The 27,291-nt window shown below is 38.8% G+C and overlaps 1 protein-coding gene across 1 annotated transcript in view; it reads right to left on the bottom strand.

The window, feature by feature from the left end:
* COLEC12 (collectin subfamily member 12) overlaps nucleotides 1-27,291 on the bottom strand; it is a 168,748-nt gene that overhangs the window by 70,855 nt on the left and 70,602 nt on the right. The gene's annotated exons all lie outside the window — the stretch shown is intronic.

Consider the following 27,291-nt stretch of genomic DNA (forward strand, 5'->3'; position numbering starts at 1 on the left):
AACTGTGCTATAAGAATACTGAGTAGCAATTTTAAAAACTGATAGTGCTATATATACTAAAATAGAAACTCTCTAAAGTACTATAACAGCAAGCCCCTTTTGAGTTTCTTAAATCCAACCATGAGGTCACAAATAAGGTCAGCCTAGTCTTCCTCCACTAATTTAGAATAATCATCCTCTCCCTTCACCCTGCTGAGAGAATCAAGCTCAAGCTCACTCAGTGCCACCCACACAGATTCAACCCTGATGAACAGAGCTGGAAACTTGGCACAGCGCTTCTGAAAAACTGCTAATCCCTGAGTCCTACTAATGGATGTAGACATCTCATTCGTGGTCAAAAATCACACTCATAGGTCAGGTCACAAATGCAAATTCTTTTTACGCCATGGTATATCCACAAACCTCATCTACAGCTTTCTAATAACTGACTTCTGTTCTAAGTGAAAGGCCAAAGATTAAGATTCTGATGAAATTTTTCTTTAACAATAAAAGTACGAATAAAAACAAAACATTGAGTGAACAAACTGCCATAATTCAAACTGACTCATAATTCAAAGGATGCATTCTCAACCTGAAACCATTCCCAGGACTCCTAAGTGCTTTGTCCAGCAGGGGGCTAAGTAGTAGGGGCTACATTGCTCCCAATCACATCTGCTTTTCCCAAGAACAGGCCTCAGGTGCTCGAAAATCTGGGAAGGGAAGCCAGTCCTGCTGCCCAAACGTAGATTTGTTACAGAAGCAGAGATAACCTAGGCCACTCCTTCCATGAGCTGCTTTTGAAAAAGAGGCAAGATGAGAAACTTGAATTAGAATATCTCAAAGCAGAAACTATTCTTTGGGATTCAGATGTTTTTGAATGTGTTCCATTAAGTATTTCATGACATTAAGGATCATTTAGCAAATGACTCTTTTCTGTGCTAAAAGATTACAAAAGATAACAGAGGCAATGATTCCTTTGGTGCACACATAATGGCCAAGAATTAATAAGGGTGTTTTCCTAATGCCCTTGTCACTGTTTAGCAGCAGGTCACATAAAACACTGACGTTTCCTTGCCTCTTACACTGGTGGGATATATATCGTCCCCAAAGCAGAAAACTGATTTTTGTCAGGAAGTGACTGGACAGCTGTATGTTGACAGGGAACTGGTTCCACTCTTTTTTCTTTTATTTTGTTTATTATTTTTCTAACCTGAATTTCCAGTTTTATTGCAAAGCCATTTCTAAACAATGGGTTTTCCAAACCAGTCTCAGGTTTGGCTGTCAGAAGATCTTGTTCTCACTGACTTAACATGAACTCTAATGATTTGGAAGGTTGGACAGAAGAAGGCTTTTTGGTGTATAGCTACTTTCATCTTGTGGACCCAGTCTCTATAAACTCCCAATGTTTTGAATGGAAAGAGACTTAGGAGATGATATATTCTTTCGTTTTAGAAGTGTGTGCAGGAAAGAGGTATTAATGTGTGTGCCTATAAAAGAGAACAGGAAAAAACATTTTGGAACATTTTACCCTGATCAATGTGGGGGTGGGCTGCTTTGGGGGAACCGTTAGCAACTGACTGCATCCAAATTATCTCAGGTTTTCAGTGACTACACAACGTATATCAGGTTACCAAGTCTACCTACCATACTGGGATCTGGAATCTTCTCCCTGGCTATAAGTGGGGGATATGAGTGCTATGTTGAGATCATCTCTTTTGAGCACCTGTGACTCTGGTTATAAGTATATTTGTTGACCTGGAGTCCTATCTTTGGGAACACAAGTTTACAATTTAGTGCATTGTGCCAGAGGTGGCACTGATGTCTGAATTTTACCTCTTATCTTTGCATTTTCAAGGGGAACCAAGCAAGAGCAGTCTATACTCACAATTCTCCAATGTATACCGAAGTAACTAGATATGAGTTAGCATGTTGGATGTTCAATGAAAAAGTAGGCAGGAGATGGCAATAGTTTATTTTTACTTAAGTAGAGTACTCAGAAAAGCAATTATTATAATATACAGAGTTCAAGTTCATCCTTATATTTACAGTACCTTTGGGAAGATTTGGTCATTGAATACCAACATGTAAGATTATTTGAAGTTTCTACAATGTTTGTGAAACTAATCTTTCATTATACTGAGAACTTACATATCCATTCACTCATATGTGACAACGCACTTTGTATGTTTGGTAAATAGAAAGCTGAAAGAATAAATCCTTAGATTGTCTCTGGCTAGTGTATACTTGGGACTGTCCATGGGGTCCAGGAACAAGAATACTTGTCTTCCCATGAACAGATTCATCACTTTAGTATTCCTGCTTAAGGAACTAATAATTTTTCCTGAGTTAACTGGGGTTGGGGAACTTCCATACCTGCAGTGTTTGGGATTTTTTCCAACAAGTGCTATTATGGCCTACTGGCTGCTAAGCATGGTTATTACGATTCACTATTCCTTTGAATAAGTCAGGTGAGCCTGGAAAAGTAGAAAGATAACTGTACTAAAATAAAAAAACCTGGGTCGTGATACTGATTCTCCCACCCTATGTCCACACCAACTTGATCAAGCCTTAGTTTTCTCATCTGTACAATGGGATAATCACACTAGTTCTGCTCAAGGTTTTTATGCAATTCAAATTAAATATTAGATGGGAATGGAAATATATTTTACAAATCATACAATGTTGTATAAATATGTGAAATTTGTTATTTATGTTTGGTGAAACTGACACTCTCTTTTAGCTTAGATGATATTAGGTGAATGCCACAAGAGTTTCTAGACAAAAAAATCAAACCGAACCAGATACATGTACACCAGCCCATTGGATCTAGGTTTGTGCTTCACACAACTGCTTCAGAGGCTCAGGAAAAGGACAAAATCTCAAAAACAGGTCAGCTCACAGCTTTACTTGTATAATGTGATGGCTCTTTATACACCCACCTTCAACCTAGAGTTCACAGCAAGATGTATACTGTCAGGTCAGGAAACTCTACTCAGAAACCCATCTCTAATCCCAGGTCAGTTTGAGCTGAGCCGTGGGACTGCACTATTAGTCCAGAATGACCAATTACTTTCCTTCCATGATTAAACATGTTTGGAAAAGATTTTTTCCTTTGTTACATAACCCAAAGTTCACACTCCTTTGTTCTTGAGGCCTCTGCCAGTGAATAGAATCTCAAGTTCACTGCCTGCTGTTCAATACCTTTTAAGAGTCCCACTGTAAGAAGTAATATTCATGGATGATTGCCTAAAAGACATGAAAAACTTTTACTCCTCTAGATACCCTAAATTTTATCTGCACATCAACCCAAACAATCAAAAAGCAGCAGGCTTAGGCTGAATTGTTCTGGCCCCATGTAGAGCTGCTTTTACTGAATTACACTTTGGCAGTATGCCATTGGCTTGCATTGAGGGACATTACAAGAAACAGTCCTATAAAAATTGCTAGTGTAGGAATATTGATGATATTTCCACAGTATCCCCACACTGAGCCTTTGATGAGAATCAATGGAGAAATTTCCTTTGGCTCTCAGTTCCAGCAAAAGTTTGTTTCTCCTAAGCAACTGTCCCCCCCCCCGCCCCGCCCCCGCATCCCACCCCCTACACACATGGGCACAGCAAAGTTCACATTTCCCTTTTTGCTTTGGCATCTAGGAAGCTCAGAGTCAAATTTTTGTCCCACCTCTAAGATTTAACTATAACGTAAACTATATGAACAACTATTCATGGTCTGATTTCTCATTCCTTATATTTCCTACATTTTAATTTCTTCTTTATGTAGTGTGCATTGTTGTAAACTCCCCTGAATCTTTTTGAGAACAATGTGTACTTAACTCATCAACTCTGCATAAGGCTCTTCGAGATCCCAACCTGCCTTTCCTGCCTTGTCTTTTGCTACTCTCTACCATGAATCAGTGATCCAATCACATTTACCCTCATTACGCTTTGACTCTACCATGAACTTTCATGCTCTATATTTTCCTATACAGATTTCCTCTGCCTGGACACCTTTTGCCTGTCTCTTAGCTAAGTTAAATCCTGGCAGAATTAATAGTTCCTATCTCTGCTCCTGTGCCACTTTTCATTCATATCAGCCTTGTAGGACTTATTGTCTAGTAGACTATGTACACATCTGTGTCCTTTGCTAGATCAGAAACTCCGAAAAAGGCAATGCCATTTGCTTGTATCTTTCTCTCTTCAGTGCCTAGCAACAGTTCCAGATATGTATACAATAGGTGCTCAATAAATGTCTGTAAAATGAATGACTAAATAATACTCCTGTTCCAGCATATAGGACTCTTGGAATGTTTGTTACCAAGGATGATAACAAAAGGCATTTCAATATGTGCATGGGCTTCCTGGCAGTGGCTGCTGGAGGCACAGGAGCAGATGATGGTGTCTTCAGTATTTGGGATACTGGTCACATCAAACCTTCCTCAGAACAGACCCCAATCCTCAGACTTCCTTTTAGAGACTGGAATACTGGTATGCCTTTTTTCCTCACATTTGCCTATGTCATTTGACACTTGGTCAATTACAGCTGTTTACCATTGATGAGGCTAACACCAAAAGAGCAATCAATGAAGCCAGGAACAAAAAAAGGAGCACCTGATTCCATAAGACAAAAGAGAGAGGGCCCAGGAAGTGGAGAGTAGGAGGCAACCTGGTGTACTGGGAGCATGAGAGGTGCAAACATGCATATGAGTGCTGAAGAACGTTAACACCAGAAATCAATTATTCAATGAATTTTCCAAACACTGGGGTAGAAATAATGCTACTACAGTCTCCTTTATTCTTCCAGTGCCAAAACAGTGTTTCTCATTTATTCGAGAATCCAAAATACTCAGATTATGAAATAGAACATGAAAGTAGCATCACAGTGTTTCCAGCAGAATGTCACACCAAAATATGTTAAAAGGGCATTGCAAAGCAATGCTTGATACAGTAAGCATTAACTTTAACTTGAAGGCTTCCCATTTTTGCTTCTTGCTTTGGTGTTTCCTCGAAACCTTACAGTAAAACTAATGGGATTATTACTATTTCAACAGGAATACCATTGAGTCCAACACCTCCATGTTACAAACGCACAAGCTGATGCCCTGTCAGATAGGCTGATTTGCCCAAGGCTACACAGTGAGTTGGCAGTTGAACCAATACTTGACTCCCTGTCCACTATTCTTCCCAGGATACCATGCTGGCTGCCTCTTGGTAGTCATCAAACTAAAAGTATAAATAACCAAAAGCTCTCGGTAGAATAAGCTAGTCCACTTGTTTCCATGTTGATGCCAACTCAGTAAAACAACAAAAACACCTTGTATTGAAGAGCTAACAAACTCAAAGATTTGAGCAAGTGGTTAATGGGTATAGGGACTAAGGTGCAAAGAGATGTTAAATATTCAAGCTTGGCATCTGGGACTGGTTCTGCAAACACTCTCAGAGCCTAGCATCTGTTGACCCAATTGCTGGAAGAAGGAGATGAGGTGAATGAAAGCCAAGCATGGAAAAATGCAACAGAAGTCTAGGACTCAGACCTCCTGCTCTGCTGACAATGTGCTATGTATGTCACTTGGCAACTGGGACATGGCATGCATCAGCAAAGACACTCAGGATTTCTGCAGTTGCGTTGGGAGGGCAGAGGGTTCTACAAACAGTTCACAATTCAGTTGGAAGACAAGAGTGTTGGTGCCTTATAGTTTCAATGCTGGCACAATATCGCACTTTTAGGGGGCCAAGTGTGTCCACAATCTGCGAGCATGCGCAGCGCAAGGGAAAGGCTCATGGGAACGTGTACCAAGTCAGTTACGGAAAGAGCACTAGACATTCTTCAGTTTCTGATTGCCCTTCTTAAACAATAAAAACATGGATAATAATCCTTCCCAGAAAAATGTGAGGTTAAAAGTTTAATCTGAGTTCACAGCACACACATTCCAAGGGGGCACTGTACTTGGGGAAATTACTCACCTAGAGTTTATATAAGTTCCGAGGCGATTAGAGTCAGCCGACAAATTGGAGCCAGAACACGTTTACATTTAAGGCTTAAAAATGTAGATTCCTCTTACGGAAAGAAAAAAGGGGAGGGGGGAGAATCACCCACCACCCAATGTTTCTTGTTAAGGGACCAGACCCCATTAAGTGTCAGTCCGTCAACTCAAAGAGTGTAGAAGATGCCAGTACACGATCCCCCGTCTGTCCCTCTTGAAAAGCACACGTCACATCTGCTTGCTATCAGCATTTATCTCGCAGCGTGCGTCTGACTCATTTGGAAAACTCAAAGCACATGTTTATTCCTGCTGAGGAACCAGCCATTACCGTGCAATTTACAGGCCCTCTGCAACCCAGAGCACACTGCGATGGAGAGGACTGCCAAGGAGCTGGTCTGGGCTCTACGTGATGCTTGATTTGATTCCGTTGCTACCAGCTTTGTAAATGGAAATGACACTCCCTTCAGCCTCCAGTGAGTTCTTTTGTCACTTCCCAGCCTGAATTCACAACTAAGCCTTCTCCTTCCTAGCCAGTCAGGGTGGGTCAGAACCCCCAAATGAGTATGTTTGGGAAGGAGTGACAGCAAGTAATGGATGAGAAACACGTAGCTTGTTAATTTCTGGAAACAAATGGCATTCGTGCAATAACTCAAAAGTCTTAGTCACCCAACAGAGTCGATATGCTCACTCTTTTTCTAAATCCCTGCAGTCTCTGGGATGGATCTTGATTGCAACACGTATTTTGCATTGAGCTTCCCTCCATCACCTAATTTGATTTCAAGTGGCTTCTCTAAAACCCTGAAGGTGAATGCACATGAACCTACTTTTCCTGAGCCTACACAAAGCCACATTCCTGGTTAAAAAGTAAAAACTCACCAGACTTAGTGTTTTGTCCTTTTTAAAATCTTTAAAAAATGATTTTGGCTCTCTTTTGCCAAAATTCACAGCAAGGCCATGGCCATGGTGGGTCAACATAGGTGCCCCCTAGGTGAGGATAGAAAAAGGTGCCCCCTCCAGCAGGATCAGCCCTTCTGGGAGCCTTTCCGCAGAGCAAAACCTGCACAACTGAATGCTGCAGCCCTGGCTATAGCTTATAGGCCTTTCTTTCTAGAAAACTTGAAAAGTGATGGGAACGCCAAAGTTTGTTCGCCTTAACTGGAAAAGACCACACTAGAATGAGTAAATGCAAGAGGCCAAGGGTTTGAATCAAAACCTGCCATCTATCTCTGTGTTCTCTGAATCCTAAACCACACAGAGGGCTGAATGGAGAGGCTGCCATAAGTGATCTATCTATATCTAAAGGGCTTCCATCTGGCCAAATGACCTTGGAAAGCTCAAATTGCTCTAGAAACATATCCTAGATGGAACGTATTCCTTTGGTGAGTTTACATCCACTTTCTTGGGTGCTTTCTTAGTTCTGTGTATCTCTGGAAAAAGCAGGGAGATTTTCTGTCCTCCCGGTTTGTACAGTAAGTCCTTTAAGTCCTCATTATTGACCTCTATCACCCCTCAGACTTTGTTTGCAGGCAGGCCTGTCCTCTAAGGCTATTCCTGCCTTTGAATATGCCACCAACCTTTGACCATCAACCTTAATAGATGCCATTTTCTAGAGAAGTGGGTTCCAAATATTTGAATATATATCCCCAATTTCCTTATTTGCTCTTTATTTGTTAACATATACATTATCTACACAGGTTATTATCATTACACAGTAGTTCAAGGTACAAAATGTAGAGACAGATTTATTATAACAATTATTCTTGTAAATTTTCATCCATATTCCCCAGTGACATTTTAATAATTTTGAAGTTTTTGGCCAATTGCTTAGCAAATCAAATTAAACTGTCACTTTTTCTATCTTGTAACACCGTCACCTTGTAATGTGGTCAGCAAACATTTTGTGGTAGGAGTAGCAGAAGTGCTACCTCTTCCATTATTGTCTGTTTGGTTTTCTTGGAGACTATATTGTTAGGGTGTTATCTTTAAATCATGGTTTCTTCATAGGAGTCTTTTAAAGCCACATGTCCATTTTTGTGAAGGTTAAAACTAGAAAACAAAACTGGTAAATCCACTTACCAGGTACAAGAAACCAGGCACAGAATACGCTCTGCCTTTGAATTTGAGAACTTGGAGACAAAAGACTGAAGACTGATCTGTTTATTCATCTAGGGTTAATACCTTGTCACTCAGTCAGGAAAAACATGCAGTGGTTTGGGGCTGCCAAAAAACGACAGTTTCACAGTTGATTTCACATCTATATCATTTCTCGTTTAGAGCGCTTTCTAATAAGGAAAGAGAAGTTGCAGATACTAAATATGTCCAAATGTCTTAAATGCCTCCAAAGAGAAGCAGGTAAAGTAAAACAAAACAAAACAAAACAAAACAAAACAAAACAAAAACAAAGGCAGAGCCCGTCTTCACATATCTTCCTCCACAGGCACTTCAGGAGAGCATGGGGACTAAAGAACAGGAAAGGGCCATGCTGTTTCTCCTCCCATTTGCTGACATAGCCTCTCATTCAGCAACAGTTATATCTACGGTCTTAACGCCTTCGGTAAATTGATATTGTCACCCCATTCTGGGTTTGAGAAAATTAGAGCTGCTATACACACTTTCAATCTCAGGAGTCACAATGTCTCGTTTTAGAGGAATATTGCTACTTTAACCAAGACATGCAACCACTGTCCAGATGAAAAGAACTAGCAGCAAATTCCCCTTTCCATTCACTTTTATGGGAAAAACACAAGATTAGAGGATTTCTCTGATGTTGCCAGTGAAGACTTTTCTCCAGTGCTTGAGAACAACTGGCCTTTCTGACTCAGGTCACTTCTTTGTGCATGAGCCTCTCTCAGAGGGAAGAAGCATATTCAGTCACCCTGATAAAAGGAAGGGAGTCTCGGGAAAGGCTGGGTAGCTGACTGTGGCAAGGCCGGTCGCAGGAAAATCTCATGGAAGGAAAACGAAGAGTCAAACTGTGGAAGAGTTAGAGGAGCTAGTTCACCATAAATGAACTCTACATTAGCGTATACAGTGAGCTATCTGACTCGGAGGCATTCATAATGAAGTTTAAAGTCAATAATTATATAAAGAATGTTAAGAAAACGGACACTGAAGGCAGATGAAGGATTGAGATATCAGAAATCTCCAGGCTTTCCTGGGGTGGGGGGAGTATGTGAGCCAACAGCTTTGACCTCAAGTCCCACATGCTGCCTCTTTTTGTGCTACTTAGAGGTGTTTATATACTGATTCTAAGTGTCTATGGACTTGAATAATACAAGAAAGAAAGAAAGAATTAAAAGCCAGTCTATATGTAGTATCCAGACCTAAATCCTAACCTAAACATACCCAAATTCCTCTGATCTTGTTACCAATTTAAGACAACAGAATAAGTCCAAATAATGCCAATCATTTCAGCATTTCAGGGTCACCCAAGGACACCAGGCTACTTTATCAGCAGCTCAAGGCACTTTTTACAAAAAGCAAAACCAACCAAACCAACAAAACACAAGACAAAAACCCCAAACCTGAAATGCCATCCCGGAAAATGCACGATGGAGTACGAGGCTGAGGACATTTCCCACCCTACTGGTCTCAGGCCCCGCAGCTATTTGATGTACTGAACTTCAGATGATCATGCATGCGGGGTGGGGACCGGCATTAGAGACCTGGTCTGCGGGAGAGCGACTCACTTGAAAGGGTACTTCTCACTCCCTGATGGGCAGTTCTGAACTCTTGCAAGGGCTGCTCCTGCTAGCTGGAGTTCTTCCTTGTCAAACCAGCCCAAATGGCAGGCCCTGCTCTGCCATCCCACAGCCATGTCATTCACTAATTTATTCATCCATTTAGCAAATATTAATGAAACCTTTCTAAGGGTCAGGCCCTGGGATACACACATGAATGGAACACTCACAGCCTCAACCTTCATCTGAAGCTTTCTCTAAGTCTCTCTGGCAGGTTGTTTGCTTGAGTTTTAATCTGGTTAAAATGCAGATGCTATGTGGCAGAACTGTACTTTGTGCAGTTAGCAGTTGTGAGTTAAGTAGAGTTTTTAAATTCAGGCTGATGCTGTGTGCTTGGGAGGAATAGGTCCCCGCTCCAGGCTGGGTCAGATGTGTGGTGAGGATCATGGTGGGGCACTTGGGAAATTAATTTTCATCTGTTTCACAGTTTGCTTGGGACTAGCCCAACCCATAACAGACCCTGTTCTTGGCTCAATCCTCAGACGGTCCTTGTTAAAGTGTGTGTGTATTGGGCGGGGGGGGGGGGGGAACGGGTGACTGGATAGCTCTATTTATTCAGACTCTATAGAAATTCCCATGGCACAGTTTTAGCATGGACTTTCAGTTTTCTCTTAGTATAAATAGCTAACTCTTTTCATTTCCATCTGTGTTCAGTGCATGTCAGTTGGTAGTGTTAGGGAATAATGAAACTGCAAAAAGGCAGTAGCAAGTGGGTACCTAGAAGATGGAAAAGGCCCAGATAAATTCTAATCTGGATAATCTCTGGATACTGGATAAAGAAGCATTGGTGTGCTCTAAAAAGTGGAGCAGCTTTTAGTTTAAATCACGCCAATCGTGTGTTCAACAGTTTACAGGATAAAAAGATCCTTTTAGTCTGTCATAAGTTCATGCACTTGGAATGACCAATAACGTATACCTAAACGTGTAATAAAACTTTAGAGAAAAGAGAGTCCAGGGCACGCGGGGGAAATGAGCTATTACTCCTCCGGCATGGAAAGGCCATTGTATTTCACATATGATTTGACCATGCTTCAGGAAAGCAATTTTGGCTTTAAATGGCATATTTCCTTTCTTCTTTATTAGGCTTCCTGAAGGGTTATTTCACCCCAGGTACTTTCTTACACTGAATAGTATTTCAGCTGTATCGTGCAAACCGAGATCTCAGTAATAGTTGGCATGTCACTAATGGTCAACAACTGGCAGGCTGTGCTTCTGGAATCCTGAGATGCATACTTGAATCTGTGATGGATGTTTATAACTGTCAGAATGTGTCTTCAATCATTGCAGAAATGCCTGAGCACATGGCTGTCAGTTGTGTAATGTAAAATGTGACTGATTCTGTTTCTTAAGATGGGCACTTGTGCCATTATTTATTAATGTTCTGGTAACATTTACTATTTTGGAGGGTTTGTTGTTCTGTTTTAAGAAATGACAATTTGAGTATATATTTTTTTCTTTTTTAAAGAAGTAGCCCAAACCTTTCCCTGAGTCTTGGAGCAAGGCAGCATCTGGGAACATATGGTTTCTGCTTCCTGAAAAATAAACTTTCCTTTCTTATTTTGTTAAGATGCATTCTTTATCCCTAGTGAAACTAAGACTAGATTAGCTAATGGAATTTTATTTCTTTGGGACTTATCTACATGGGAACATCACTCTCATTAGAACCTCAGAAGAGCTAATGGAACATAACTGTCTTGCACACGAATGTCTTCTGATCATGATCTAGCAATTCTAACCTAGCAACTGCATATGTATTTTTCCATACCATCAGTATTCAGGCTTGCTTCAACCTTGTTAATATTTAGGTGTCTAAAATTAGTTATTCATGACTGAAATCAAATATTTTTATTTGCATAATAGTCCTTCAGATCTATAAACCACTCATACTGTCTGGTCTTTTAAATAATTCCTCTGTAAGATCTCCAGCAACTCTGTCACTCAAGCATAGCCGTTACCTTTGGCTTCCTTACAGAAAATCAACCTTTATTCCAAAGGAAACAAACAGATTTTCAAAAAGCCAAATAGTCCTTGGCTCCTTAGTTGTTCATGAAAGTACAATTATTATCAACAGAAAAGATACTTTCTAATTGTCACCAGTGTTCTGTGACTGTCTTGGACTAAAAGTCTCTGGGTGTAACAGGCAAGGCCAGTGCCAGCATTGGCCTGAGATGCACAATGCATCCTGTTGGCATTTCAACGCTCTTGTTTATATGGCTGGGCTATCTTATCCCGTAGCAATACTCTACAAAGTAAAGCAGGACCTTGAAAAGGGCCATTTTGTTTGAGGTCATTTCATTATAATGTTGATAATAAAAAAAAAAAAATAATTGATCCTGTCTGGGGCCACTATCCGTGTGAAGTCTACACATTCTCCTCATGTCTGCGTGGGTTTTTCCCAGGTACTTCAGTTTTCTCCCACATTCCAAAGATGTGCATGTGAGATGAACTGGCATGTCTACATCATCCCAGGCTGGGTGAGTGTGGGTGTGTGTGAGTGGTCCTGTCATGGAATGGTGTCCTGTCCAGGGTTGGTTTCTGAGCTGCCAGGATGGGTTCTGGCCACCTGTGACCCTGAACTGGAATAAGCAAGTTGAAAAATAAAGACTTATTTGTTTTTATTAATTTTTCTTAAATGTATATATAGCTCACATTTATTTCAATGTTTAATATTAGAAGTGTTTGGGGCCTTTATTTAGAAGTTTGGTGAGGTTTCTGTGACCAGAAATATGCTGTGGGAACTTGAACTCATTTCTATCAATTAGCCTATGGTAAAATTGGACTACTTATATGTTGTTTTGCTTAAAGTCACAGTTTCCAAGAACCAATCGACAATGTTCAATGAGGAGTTACTACACCTTGAGGAAACATGCTCAAACACTTGCTTCAATATAATTCTCTGGAGCATGGTAGTAACCACATTGTGTTACATGAGGCTTCACAGCATGCTTCAAGCTCTCTTTCTTCAAGGTCCAGGGACGGGAAGGCTGAAAACCAGCTGTGCTACGTGAGAACTTGAAACTCAGAGGATCTAAGAGGGCCTGAAGGGGACATGCAGCCTCCGGAGGAGGCTCTGACAAATAGCCCCATTCTAAGATATTAGAGAGAGCTACACACCAGGAGCACAATTAAAGTACTGAGTCAAACTGCAGCACCACCATGGTTGATGGTTCCCTCACCTGTACAATGAGGGTTCGAGTATATTCAACAACCTTTTGAACCACTCCCCATTCTCATTTGTGTGATTCTGTAATTCCACCCGCTCAGAATTATACCCTAGTAGAGCAAAACTGCAATATAACAGTATGAAAGTGGATACTTATGATAGGTCGCCATGGCCAGATGACACAGAGGCTAACCAGGAGTGATGTGAGGAGGTGATTTCCCTTGTCTCCTCTACTATAGCTAAGAAATCTGCCAGAGATCTAAAAGATCCAAAAGTTTCGCCTTTTAAAATGTTCAACCTTCACATAATAAAGGGTCTTAGCAGTAGTTGAATTAGGGCCATCTCTGTGGCTGGTATAATGATTCTACACCCACTCTGGGCGGCAGCGAAAGTTTGCTTTCAGGTGTATGTTTGGGAGCCTCTCAATGGTCAGGTGTGTACACAGAAACAGGAAGCACATAAATCGGGAACAAACTGATTAAGCAGCCATGGCCTGAGTTACTGTGGGAGAGGGTCTGAAGTGTTTCACAGGACATTCCTGACACTGAGCCATCTATATTCACTTCTCCTTCAAGGGTTAAATTACTGTGCCTTTCAAAAAGACTTCCCATCTTAGCACTCAGAGGAATTCTAATCCCACTGACAGGACTTTTAAGTACCTGGTTCTTAAGGACTATACTTTAAGAAACAAAGACTAAGAGCTCTGCTAGACCAGCTTATGAAAGACCCTGAAGCAAGAAGTACAAACCAGACGAAGTGGGACAAGATATGATAGGAAGGACTCCACCTAGACCACAGCGCCACTGGCTAAGGGGATCAAGTCCTTAGTGAGACAGAACTGGCAACTAATAGCTGAACCCATTTCATCTTCATTATGGTTTATTGGGTAATCATGGGAATGACAAATTGTATACGGTCTTTACTTATCACTTATTACAAAGACACCAAAATCCCTTTGCTGTCTTTATACAGACCCTGGATTAAAAAAAAAAAAAAACACTTTTGGATTTTCTTATAAATAAATATATGAACTGGATGAACATGAGGTGATTATAAAAGACAAGAATGTGATGGCTAGAATGGGAAAATCCCAGCTAGCAACACCCATTGCTACCCTTTTCAATACACAGAATGCAGACAGCATCGAGTGTGCTGACAGTATCGATACACACTTATGTGAACAAAAGAACAGTACAGTAAGCAAAGTGTTTTGGTGATGGCATTTGTCTTACTTTCAGTGACCCTTTACTGAAAGTAAGGGGTCCTTACTGTCATGGAATGGTAAACCTTCTGAAAAGACAGCTTTGACTAAAAACACATCAATCGAATTCTTTTTGGAAATTTCAATCCAAAAGGTAAATGGAGTTGATTACTACAGTTGAAAACAAAATGGAGAGCTGTGGAAATTATCCAGTTTCCTTAGCCAGTTTCACCATATCACTAGGGAGCCTTGCAATCCACCTGAAGCCAAGTAAACTTGGAACAGGGATGGCTTACATTTTGTTCTCACATACCTATTGTACTAAAAAAAAGGAGGTTGGAAGAAGTTTTCTTTTGCTGTTCTAAAATTAAAAGAATCAACTCAGGGCATCTTCCGTTTTTCCCAAATGTATTCCTGGTTTGTTTGTTTGCTTGTTTTAGGTAAAAAGAGAATAGCAAAACCATCTGAAAATTAAGCATGAAATAGGAATTCTGATGCCTTTATCTTCACATATGGCAGTACCAACGTACTAGTGCAATACAGTAATGAAAGCACTGCTAGATGAACTTTGGTGACTTCTTTTGATCCCATGAAATCTGTTTATTCTTTTGAACTGGAATAATTCCTGTGGCTTTGTTTGTTTATTAGCGATTGTTTTTCAAAGCTTGGAAAAATGTAGCCAAAAAAAAGGATAAAACAGGAAAATTATTCCTCTGCCTGCTATTTACAAGACACTAAAATGAATTGAAATTTACTCTAACAATACAGAATCCCAAAGTGCAATTTCATATGTTTAAAGATATTATCAGTGTGATAGAAATTTATGGGGAACAGGCTTGCGGTGTTGTAAACCAAAGCTTTTTTTGACTAAGTCATGAACTTGTGTTACTGAATAAAACAAAATATTCAAAAGACAGTATGGAGCCACATATTTAAGTAGGATTGAGGATGGGGCTGTATAAACTGAATGAAAAATTAGCCACCCCAACATAGACCTTTCAACGAGGCTGATCCATTCATGGGCATATGGCTGGTGGCCAGTACAAATAATTCACAGATATGCAGCAATTGGGACTTCTGGTTTATCTTCAAATCTCCCTCTCACCCCACCCTGTCCCATTTTCTTCTGGCTACCTCTGCTGGTCTTCTGACCCTTTGGCTTTGCTCTTTTCTCTGACTACCTGCTTGCCCCTTGGACGGACATGGGACAACAGCCTGGCCTTTAGTGCTCTTTAGGATTGGCTTGTACTCCTCTTTGGTTCAACTTTCTCTTAGCTCTTTGACTAATCACGTCCCTACTCAGTGGTAGCCTCTAGACCCCAAGTTCAGCTTTGGCCATCTGGCCAGCACTCAGAAAACTGACCCAAGACCATGAGGGATAACTGGACAATGTGAGTTAACAATGGACACTTAATATTAAGAAGGCTTTACTCCCCAGGCTGCTCTTCCTGTGACAGGACCACTTCAGCGAAGCCTGTCGCTTGGTAGCAAAGTAGTGTGTTCCTTGATCTGGCAGCCGCCTATGCTGGATGGGCACAGCTATAAAGGCCAAGAGTCAGGCTCAAGCTAACTGAAGGAAGCACAGGGGCATGAATGTAAGCTTCTTATGGCTAAGCCACATCTGCCCTGCATCAACATTTAGGTGGAACCTGACAGAGATCTCCATTCAAACTCCATTTCAAAAGAGCTTTCCTCATGATTTCTCTAGGGACATAAATATGAAAAATCTAATGAGACAAAAAGGTATCTAGAAGTCTTAATTTAAAAGGGAGTGTATTAGGGATCTTCAGAGAAACCGAACCAATAGGATGTATAGGAATTAGGTCCCACAGTTTGAGAGGTTGAGAAGTCCCAAAATCTGTGGTTGGCCTGGCTACCCAGAAGAGCCAATGGTTTAGTTTTAGTCCAAAAGCCAGCAGGCTTGAGATCCAAGGAGAGCTCATGTTTCAGTTGAGCCTGAAGGCAGGAAAAGACCAATGTCCCAGCTAAGACAGGCAGGAGCAGAAGGGTCTTACTCAATGAAGGGTCAGCCATTTTGTCCTATCCAGGTCTTCAATACATTCTAGTAGGTCCACCCACATTAGGGAGAGCAATGTGCTTTGCTCAGTCTACTGATTCGAATGTTAACCTCATCTAGAAACACCCTCACAAACACACCCAGAATAATGTTTGACCAAATGTCTGGGCACCCTACTCAAGTTGACACATAAAATTAATCATCATAGAGAATGATGTTAGAGATTAGAGGAAGCGATGAAACCGCAATGTATCAAAGCTGGCTATCAGCTGGGGACTTTAAATATAGCTGCCTGGGCCCCATCCCGGACCATTCATCAGAATCTTTGTGGAGTGGAGCCTGACATATTTTTTAAAAGCTCCCCAGATGATTCTGATGTGTAGTTAGAATTGTGAAGCTCTGGACTAGAAGGAAAGAATACAGCAAATGTCCAGACAAATAATGATGAACAGAAGGAATCCAGTTGCTGGTGCTAACCTAGGAAATAATTTTTAATAAGTCTTATTCAGAATGCAAGAGGTTAAGCCAATTTCTTTGGTTTTCAGCTTAAGTGGATTTTTCAGTATAATGCAGGTTAAATGTCCTAGAAAGAGCACAGGCTTGAGGACCTGAAAGATATAGATTCAATCCCAGATCTATCACACAGTTATTAACTTCTCAAAACCCCAGTTTCTTAATTGGTAAACTAGAGATAATGATCACTGAGACAACACTATTAAAAGGTCAGGACAGTGCCTAGCCCCTGATAGGATACCAGCAAATATCATTCTCTTCCTCTAAATTCTGTAGGGATCAAGTAGTATTAAAATTTGAAAATCAGAAACATGCTTATAATACACATAATCCCATGTTTTCCATAAATAATACATCACATACTTTAGCATTCTTTTAGCATTCTTCCTTTAGCATTCTTTTTTTTCAAATAGTATCTTGTACCAAAGACTTGTGTAGTTCATAAATAGAAAAAATGTCAAATTTTGAATGTGGAAAAGAGTAAATGCAGGATTAAACTTGAATTAATTATTCATAGCCGTCTCAAAGTTGAAACTCTCCAAGGAATTCAAATATTGCCAAATATGGAGAAAAATAAAAAAAATTGGGTAAGTAAAATGGAAGAAGGGAAGAGATTTAAGGTTATTTCTTTAGGTAAAATTTCAGAGACAGGAAATAGGTCTAAATTCATTCATGTGCATAGAGCTTGGGAAATCATTTTGCCACAACTTATTTTGCACTAAAATAGGGGTGGAAATTCCTGACTCAAGAAATGACTGTGTTCCACAATTATTATCAGCTTATTAATTTTAAATGGATCAACGATTTTCACAACTGAAAGAATATTATGTGGATATTCTGCTTGTAGATAAATGTTTAGGCTCTAAAAAGAATGTCTCCTTCCCACAAAAAGCAGGTATTTTTACAAGGAAGGTCAATGAGTTGCCTTAATTATGATTTTGTAGGTATTTATTCACTTCAGAACCAGTCTCTTATATCATAAGCACACTTTATATAGGAATACTGAACACATTAATAATGTGGGATTGTTCACTAATTCAATATATAGATATTTGTTAATTTCCTACTGTAAGTATAGGACTTCTCTCTATGTAGTTATTACATTTATACACATAACTAGAAAAATGTGAATAAATTTTGTCTAACTAAAACCTGATTTGGAGTGGCATGGGATTTACCAAGTATAAGCATGCAAAAGAAGCAGGAAGGGTCATCTCTGTGCTAGCTGAGCTAACAAGTTGACTGAGGCATGTGGTAGAAGAAAAAATATGGCCACCACTGGCTTCAGATCCTGGCTCTGCTAATTACTAGCTGTGTGATCTGGAACAAGTTACTTAATTTCTCTGAACTTCAGGTCTCACCTCTGTAAATCAGGGTTAATAATACTCTCCTTGTAGTGTTATTCTGAGGATTAAGTGAAATTATGCATAAAGTGCCAAGCACATGTTAGACACTTTTCCTCTTACATAAATCCTAGAAACAAACTATTCATGCAGGTGGTTTGGTGTCCTTCTGGTTTGTTAAGTGGTGCCTCATGTTCATAAAATATTGAGCTTGAAAAACCCAGCTGGCTAAAAATTAAAGCTCCAGGACTTTCACATCCAGCAAAATGAAGTAGATACATTTCCCCCCATTTCTCTTGCTAAGTATAATTAGCACCCTAGACATCAGATATAAAACAAACATAAGACTGTTAAGGTGAAGAGAAGAAGGCAGATTAGTTAGAGATCTCAGAACCCATGGAACAACATAGTGGTGAGTTGTTCTTATTTCTTTTTTGTCTCATATATTCCAGACTTAAGAGTTGGAGAAGCCAGCAACCTGGGTGCAGACAAAAGAGCACAGGTAAAAAATGTCCCCAAAAAGCATGCATGATCTCTCAAGGAAAGGCGCAGCCTAGCAAAATAGTAAAATTTAAAATAATAAATGCTGTGCTCCAGCCAAACACCACACAAAAAATTTGTGCACCAACTTCCACCCATGCCAGCAAAGCCCAAATGGGGAGCCTGGATAGCAACCCTTTTGAAGCTGTAATGAGGTGACCCAACACCCCCACTAGGGTAGTGTCAGAGAATGCCTCATGGAGAGTCAGGACTTCTACCACAACCTAGCAATAACAAGGCCACCCACACTGTGGTGTCAAAGGAGACCAGGTAGAGAGCTAGAACTTGAACTTCTGCCCGGCAATGATGCTTAATAATGAGCAATGATGATAATGAGCAATAATGGCATCCCTCAAGTGTCAATAGAGGTGAAGTGGGGGACCAGGACTTCAGCCTAAGCAGTAATGTGGTGGTGCCCGCCCATCTCATACTGAGGTCCTGTCAGAGAAAGCCAGCTTAGAACAGAAGGTTTCAATAAGATCCAAAGTCTCATAAAATAATAGGAAAATATCTGTTTTATTCGAAATCACTCCTCATACCAAGATACAGAAAAATCTCAAACTTAATGAAAAACAACGATCAATAGACATCAATACCATGATGACAGAGAAGTTAGGATTACCTGACAAGGATTTTTAAATAATAAATTGCTTCAATGAGCAATTATAAAAATGAAAAAAAAAATAGATGGCCTAAGGAAGAATCAAATAGAAATTTAGAACTAATATATATATATATATATATACATATATATATACACCATAACTTAAATAAAAAGCACATTGGAAGAGCTCAATAGCAGAATGGAGGGAACAAAGAATCAGTGAACTGGAAGACAGAATAGTATAAATTACTCAATTTGTACAACATAGAGAAAATAGATTAAAAAGAAAATGAGTCTTGGGGACCTGTGGGACAAAAACCAAAAAATCTATCATTCATGTCATCACATCCTGGAAGGAGAGGAGAAAGAGGGAGGGGCTAGAAAAGTACTTAAGAAATAATGGCTGTGGAAACTCTCCAAATTTAGCAAGAGACATAAACCTACAGATTAAGAAGCTGGATGAACCCCAAGAGGGATAAAGCCAAAGAAATCTGTGCCAAGACACATCATAATTAAACGTCTGAAAACTACAGCCAAAGAAAACATCTTGAAGGCAGCAAGAGAGAAACAACATTTTACCTACAGAGAGAAACAATTCAACAAACAGTAGCTTTTACATGAGAAAATAATAGAAATAGAAACAGTATTTTTCAGGGGCTAAAACAACTGGTAACCCAGAATCTAATGCCTAGCTAGCAAAAATATCCTTTAGGAATGAAGAGAGAAATGAAAACATTCTCAGAGGAAGGACAATTAAGAGAAGTTGTACCTGGCAGACCTACTCTGAAGGAATAGCTAAAGGAAATTCTCTAAACAGAAAAGAGAAAAGAAGAAACTGTGGAATGGTCAGGAAGGAAGAACATCGTAAACAAAAATATAGGTAAGTGTAATAAACTTTTCTCTCCTCTTGAGTTTTCTAAATGATGTCTGATAGTGAAGCAAAAATTTTTGACAAAGGTACAAAAGCCATTCAATGGAGCAAAGATAGCATTTTAAATAAACGGTGCTGGAATGAATGGACATCCATAGGCAATTTTCACACCTTATATAAAACTTAACTCAAATGGATCACAGACTTAAATATAAAACTTTAAGAGAAAAATGGAATAACATCTTTAGGAAATTCAGCTAGGCAAAGAGTTCTTAAACTTGACATCAAAAGTACAATACATTTAGAAGGAAAAACTGATAAACTGAACTTCATGAAAATTAAAAATGTTGCCTCTGGGATAAAAAACTCTTTTTAAGAGGATAAAAAGACAAACTATAGAATGTGAGAAAATATTTGCAAACCATATATCTAACAAAGAACTAGTAAAGAATATATAAAAAGAACTTTCAAAAAATCAACAGCAAAAACACATATGATCCAATTAGAACATGGACAAAAGACATAAAGAGATATTTCACCAAAGACAGACATATGGCAAATAAGTATATAAAAAGATATCTAATATCATTATCCATTAAAGTAATATAAATTAAAACCAGTACACACCTATCAGAATAGCTAAAATAAAAAAAAAATAGTGACACCACCAAATGCTGGTGAGGACATGGAAAAACTAGATCACTCATACATTGCTGATTGGAGTGTAAAAGGTGCAGCCACTCTGGAAAACTGTCTGGCAGTTTCTTAAACAACTAAACATACAACTATTATATGATCCAAGAATTGCACCCCTGGGCATTTATCCCAGAGAAAAGAAGCCGAATGTTCACACAAAAATCTGTACACAAATGAAGCCAAAAATCAGCAGAAGGAAGGAAATAACCAAAATTAGAGCAGAATTAAATGAAATTGAGAACAAAAAGACAATAGAAAAAATAAATGCAACAAAGAGCTAGTTCTTTGAGAAGGTTAATAAAATTGACAAAGCCCTGGCTAGACTGACTAAAGAAAAAAGAGAAAGGACACAAATAAACAAAATCAGGAATGAAAGAGGAGAAATTGTGACAGATGCTGCAGAAATACAAAGAGTCACACAAGACTACTATGAAAAATTACATGACACCAAGTTTAATAATGTAGAAGAAATGGACAAGTTCTTAGAAATATACAACCTTCCTGAACTGAATCATGAAGAACTGGAAAATTTAAACAGAATGATCAGCAGTATGGAAATTGAAATGATCATCAAAGACCTACCAAAAAGCAAAAGTCCAGGATCAGATGGCTTCACCAGGGAATTCTACCAAACACTCAAAGATGATTTAATACCTATTCTTCTCAAACTCTTCCAAAAAATTGAAGGGCAATACTTCCCAACTCATTTTATGAAGCCAACATTACCCTGATACCAAATCCGGTAAAGATAACACAAAGAAAGAAAACTACAGACCAATATCTCTCATGAACACAGATTCGAGAATCCTAAATAAGATACTAGTGAATCTTATTCAACAACACCATGACCAAGTGGGCTTCATCCCAGGGGCACAGGGATGGTTTAACATATGCAAATCGATTAATGTGATACACATATAAATAAAATAAAGAATAAGAATCGTATGATCATATCAATGGATGCAAAAAAAGCCTTTGACAAAATACAGCATCCACTTATGATTAAAACACTTAATAAAATATGTACCTCAACATAATAAAGGTGATATAGACAAATCCTCAGCTACGTTATACTAAACAGTGAAAAACTAAAAACCTTTTCTCTAAGATCAGGAACAAGACAAAGCTGTCTACTATCACCACTGTTATTCTATATAACATTGGAGGTCCTAATGAGTACAATCAGGCAAGAGAAAGAAATAAAAGGCATCCAAATAGGAAATGAAGAAGTCAGATTGTCATTAATTGTGGATGACATGATTCTCCATATAGAAAACCCTAAAGACTCCACTAAAACACTATTTGAAATAATAAACAAATACAGTAATTTCAGAGAACAAAAATCAAAGTTCAAAAATCCACAGCATTTCTATACTTAAATAATGAACTATCAGAAAAAGAAATTTAAAAAAAACAATTCCTTTTGTAATTGCAACAAAAAGAATAAAATACCTAGGAATAAACCTAATGAAACATGTGAAGGATTTATACAATAAAAACTATAAGACTCTATTAAAATAATTAAAGAAGACACAAAGAAATTGAAAGATAGTCTGTGTTCTTGCATTAGAAGAATCAACATAGTTAAAACAACCTTATTACCTAAAGCGTTATACAGATTTAATGCAATCCCCATCAAAATCCCATCAGCAATTTTTAAAAAGATAGAACAAAAAACCATCAGATTTATATGGAAGCACAAAAGACTCTGAATAGCCAAAGAAATCCTTAGAAAAAAGAACAAGGCCGGAGATATTACTCTGCCTGACTTATAATTATACTACAAAGCAACAATAATCAATACAGCATGATATTATCAGAAAAACAGACGCACGAACCAGTGGAACAGAATTGAGAGCCTAGAAGTAAACTCCCATTTATATGAGCAAAAATTTTCAACAAAAGAGCCAAAAACATACAATAGAGAAAAGAAAGCCTCTTCAATAAATGGTGCTGGGAAAACTGGAAAGCCACCTGCAAAAGAATGAAACTAGACTTTTATCTATCACCACACACCAAAATTAACTCAAAATGGATTAAGGATCTGAATATAAGACCTGAAACAATAAACTGCAAAGAAGAAAATATAAGTACTAAACTCAAGGACCTTGGACTTAAAGAGGATTTTATGAATTTGACCTCAAAGGCAAGGGGAATAAAAGCAAAAATAAATGAATGGGACTTTATCAAACTAAAAAGCTTCTGCACAGCAAAAGAAACCATCAACAAGGCACAGGGGCAACCATCCAAATGAGAGAATATATTTGCAAACAACACCTCAGACAAGGGCCTAATATCCAAAATATGTAAAGAACTCATACAACTCAATAACGACAGCAACAACAACAAAACAAACAATCCAGTTTAAAAAATGGGCAGAGGACCTGAATAGACACTTTACCCAAGGAGACGTACAAATGACCAACAGACATATGAAAGGATACTCAACTTCACTAGCTATTAGAGAAATGTAAATCAGAACCACAATGAGATACCATCTCACACCTGTTAGAATGGCTGTTATCAACAGGACAAGTAATAAGTGTTGAGGAGGATGTGGAGAAAAAGGATCTCTCATACACTGCTGGTGAGACTGAAAATTGGTACAGCCACTATGGAAAACAGTGTGGAGGTTCCTCAAAACACTAAGATTTGAAATACCATATGATCCAGCAATCCCTCTACTGGGTATTTACCTCTAAAATTTGAAAACATCTATCCGAAAAAATATATGCACACCGATGTTCATAGCAGCATTATTCACAGTGGCCAGGACATGGAAGCAACCCAAATGTCCTTCAGTAGATGACTATATAAAGGAGCTATGGTACAAATATACAATGGAATATTACTCAGCTATAAGATGAGATGAAATACTGCCATTTGTGACAAATGGATGGATCTTGAGATAATCGTACTAAGCAAAATAAACCAGATAGAAAAAGTTGAAAATCACATATCACTCATATGTGGGATATAAATCTAAAAGCAACAAGCAAACATGACAAACAGAGACTCATGGACATGGTCAGTGGACTAGTAGTTACCAGAGGGAAGGGAGGAGGGGTACAAGGGGTCGCATATGTGGTCACGGAAAGAAATCTAACTAAGAGTGGTGAATACACAATGCAATACATATACGATAAACTGTTGAATTGTATGCTTGATACTTATTGGATTTTGTTGATCAATGTCACCCAAATAATTTTTAATAAAAAAATCTGTACATGAATGTTTATAGTAACTTTATTCATAACAGCCTCAAACTGGAAATAACCCAGATGTCCTTCATGCGAAATGAACTGTGATTTATTCATCCCATGGAATACTACTCACCAATAAAAAGGGATAAAGTACTGACACATGGAACAATCTTAATGAAGCTTCAGATAATTATATTCAGTGGGGTGGTGGGGAAGCCAAACTGTGAAAGGTTATATATTATATAATTTTGTTTATACAACATTCTTGAAATGACAAAATGATAGAAATGAACAACAGATTAATGGTTACGAGAGATTAAGGAGAAGGTGGTGGGGGGAAGTTAGTGAAGCTATCTTTATAAGGGAAATATGCGAGAACCTTGTGATAATGGACATTTTTTTGTATCTTGACTCTACCAATACCTATATCCTGGTGGTGATGTTGTACTATAGTTCTACAAGATGTTACCATTGGAGGAAACTGGGTAAAGGGCACACAGGATTGCTCTAATATTTTTCTTACAAGTACATGTGAATGTACGGTGATTTCATAACAAATTTTTATAAAACTTTAATGCTCCAGAGGTGACTTGCAGACTGGTAAAAGAAAGTATGCAAAACAAAACAAGCAAATGGAAACCAAACTTTTATGGAAACACAGACCTTAAAAGATAGAAGAGTCCTTAGTTATCACCTTGTTTGATTTCTTAATTTGAACTTGGGAAAAGGTGGTCTAGAGGCAGAGTGACTTGCCCAAGAACAGACTTAGGACCTAAGACACTAACTGCCAAACAGTCTTAGTCCCAGAGACACTCAGCCTGTAGGCCGCAACACACTGATGCGCTCACCTGTAATTCCCTAGGAAGGAATGAAGGAACTATTTCCTTATCTGAGCACAGAATATTTCACTTGGATTATTTCACTGCTTCCCTGCACCTGATAAAGCTACTGTCACAAAGACAAGAGTGTAGCCTTGATTTTCGAAAGTTGAGTTCAAAATGCATTTGTGCAACCTTGGAACGAAGTGATTACTTATGATAATTTCTCTAGAATTATGTAATGATAGAGACAAGGTGAGGACAACAGACATTGGCATGAGGCTTTACAGTTTATTAACTCTTATATTTCATTATTTCACTTGATCATAGCAACACTCCTATGTGACATAGGAATTACTGCCATCTCCATTTTACGGTCAAGGCAGCTAAGGCTCAAGAAAGCTAAATAACCAACTCAAAGTCAGAAAACTGGCAAACTGCAGAACAAGAGTTCTTCGCTAGATTTCCTATCCTTAGGTACTTCTGCCTTTTCCTCATATTGTCGTAATATTCTGATATTGACCTGGAGATGAGATAGTACCTAAATCATTACAAAGCTAACTCCATCCCAGATATGAATTCCACTCTCTAGACCCAAAGTTAAGCCTAACTCTTACAAACCCTGCTCCAGACTTCTGTACCACCAAATCATTTATACAACATGCTCCTATTTTTTGTGGCTAACTGAATTATAATTATTTGTTCAACTGTTTTATACTAATCTTTGTGTGTCCTACAATAGATACCCACTTAGTGTCTTATTTGTAAAAGTTGCCTCTCTTGTCCTGCATAAACATTGATTGGGCTGTCTTATCTAGTGACTTCTTTGAAATGAAAATTTTCTTTGGTTGAGACATCTAGAAGTTCCTATACAGTGCTGGCAAGCAGGTTTGTGTCACCAGATTAAAGGAACTGGCTCTTCAGGAACTAAGGGTTAAATGGAATAAATGCACAGCTTTTCTGACTAACATGAGGTTTATGCAGTTGCCTGGCATAGTGATATATAAACATAATTACACTGTAATTCATGTCTACCTTTCTTTAAATACTCAGTACTCTGGTGTCAAATATATTAGGCTTAAAGTAAGTTGGAAATAAGCTGAAGAAAAATAAATGAGAAATGATAATAGCACTAGCTCCTGGTCAGGCTACTAATTTTTACTGCCCTCATATGAGCTATCATCATGCTAGTAAATGTGGGTGAAATATTTGTGAGGTGAGGAGATGACTTTTAAACCTCTTTGTCTGGATTCTTCAGTTTCTATTTTCTTCTTTTCTTAAAGAAACCCAAAGTTCCAACAGATCAAAATTCAAGCCTGACATTGTTCCATGAAAGCACAAGAGCAACCTGAAAACAGCGAAGACCAGCTAGGAACATCTAGTGAAGTACTTATCACATACTGACTATTGTAGGTGACTGAAACGTTAAGCAGAACTGGGTTTTATGAGATTATCGCATATGGAGGAAAGAATAAAAAGAAAAATGAATCAGGTCAGAAGTTAAAAAGAGATGTGATAGGAGAGTCACAGCTATAATATCTATAAGTTATGGGTCTCTCTAACTGTTCTCTCAACACTTTGATGAAACGTCTTATTATCTCCTAGAGGAATTCCAAGACTCATTAAAAGTGGCTTTTGTGCCTCCTCTCCGGTGGGGAATCTCTTCCACTGTGAGCAGGAGGTAAGTTCAGGTTTCCATCCACACAATAAGGCTTTGGAACTTTTCCATGTCCTCTTGTGCTCCCTTACAGAGCAAGAACACTGTTCACATGCAGGGGGTCAGGGAAAAGCATCAGCTACAGAGAAAATCAAGGTCTGATAGGTCTCTGTACTTAAAGTTTAAAAAAATAATAATATTAAATTACAAGACCAGTCTTGCCTTGCATTCTGGACAGCAAGAGATGACGTTTGGCAAGCTAATGAGGGTAGGGGGAGGTAGAAAAGGAAGAAGAAAGGGAAAGGGCATTCCAGGCAGAGGGTCTAGGCAAGGGCATGGCTATGTGGGAAAGCATGCCAGGTTTAAAGAATGGCAGTAACTAGGAATGGTTCATTAATTTTACATATGTTTGTTGAGCACCTGGGCCAGGCATTGTTCTAAGGGTTATAATGGTGCCCGACCCAGAGAAGGTCCCTGCCCCATGAACTTACCTCTGAGATGGGCATGAGGAGGAGATGCACAGTAAGTAAGGTAACATGAAAATATCAGTGATAAGTACTATGAGGAGAATCAAAGTGGCTGCTTTTCGACTGAGTCCTCGAGAAATTCAGGAAGCGATTATTAAACTGAGAACTGAATGGCAAGAAACCAGCCATACAAAGAACAATGGAGAGAAAGAGTGGCTAGTATAAAGGTCCCAACACAAATAGGAGATTAAGAAGAGAAAGAAGCCAGCATGGCAGTAGGGGAAAATGTAGAGCTAGGAAATGTGTCCTGTAGCTACAGCCAACATTCAGCGATATTGCTTACAACTACATGGAAAAATGGAAGTGTTTCTTAATGTTGCTTCGGCTTGAACAAAACTCTAAATAATTTCTCCTAGTCTCTATGTGGAATCTATAGATGTAAGATATCAATCTACCCAAATATTCACTAGTAAAGGCTCAAACTTGGGTTCTAAAACTC

This window comes from Pteropus vampyrus, unplaced genomic scaffold, assembly GCF_000151845.1.
Source record: "Pteropus vampyrus isolate Shadow unplaced genomic scaffold, Pvam_2.0 Scaffold55, whole genome shotgun sequence".
Taxonomy (NCBI): domain Eukaryota; kingdom Metazoa; phylum Chordata; class Mammalia; order Chiroptera; family Pteropodidae; genus Pteropus; species Pteropus vampyrus.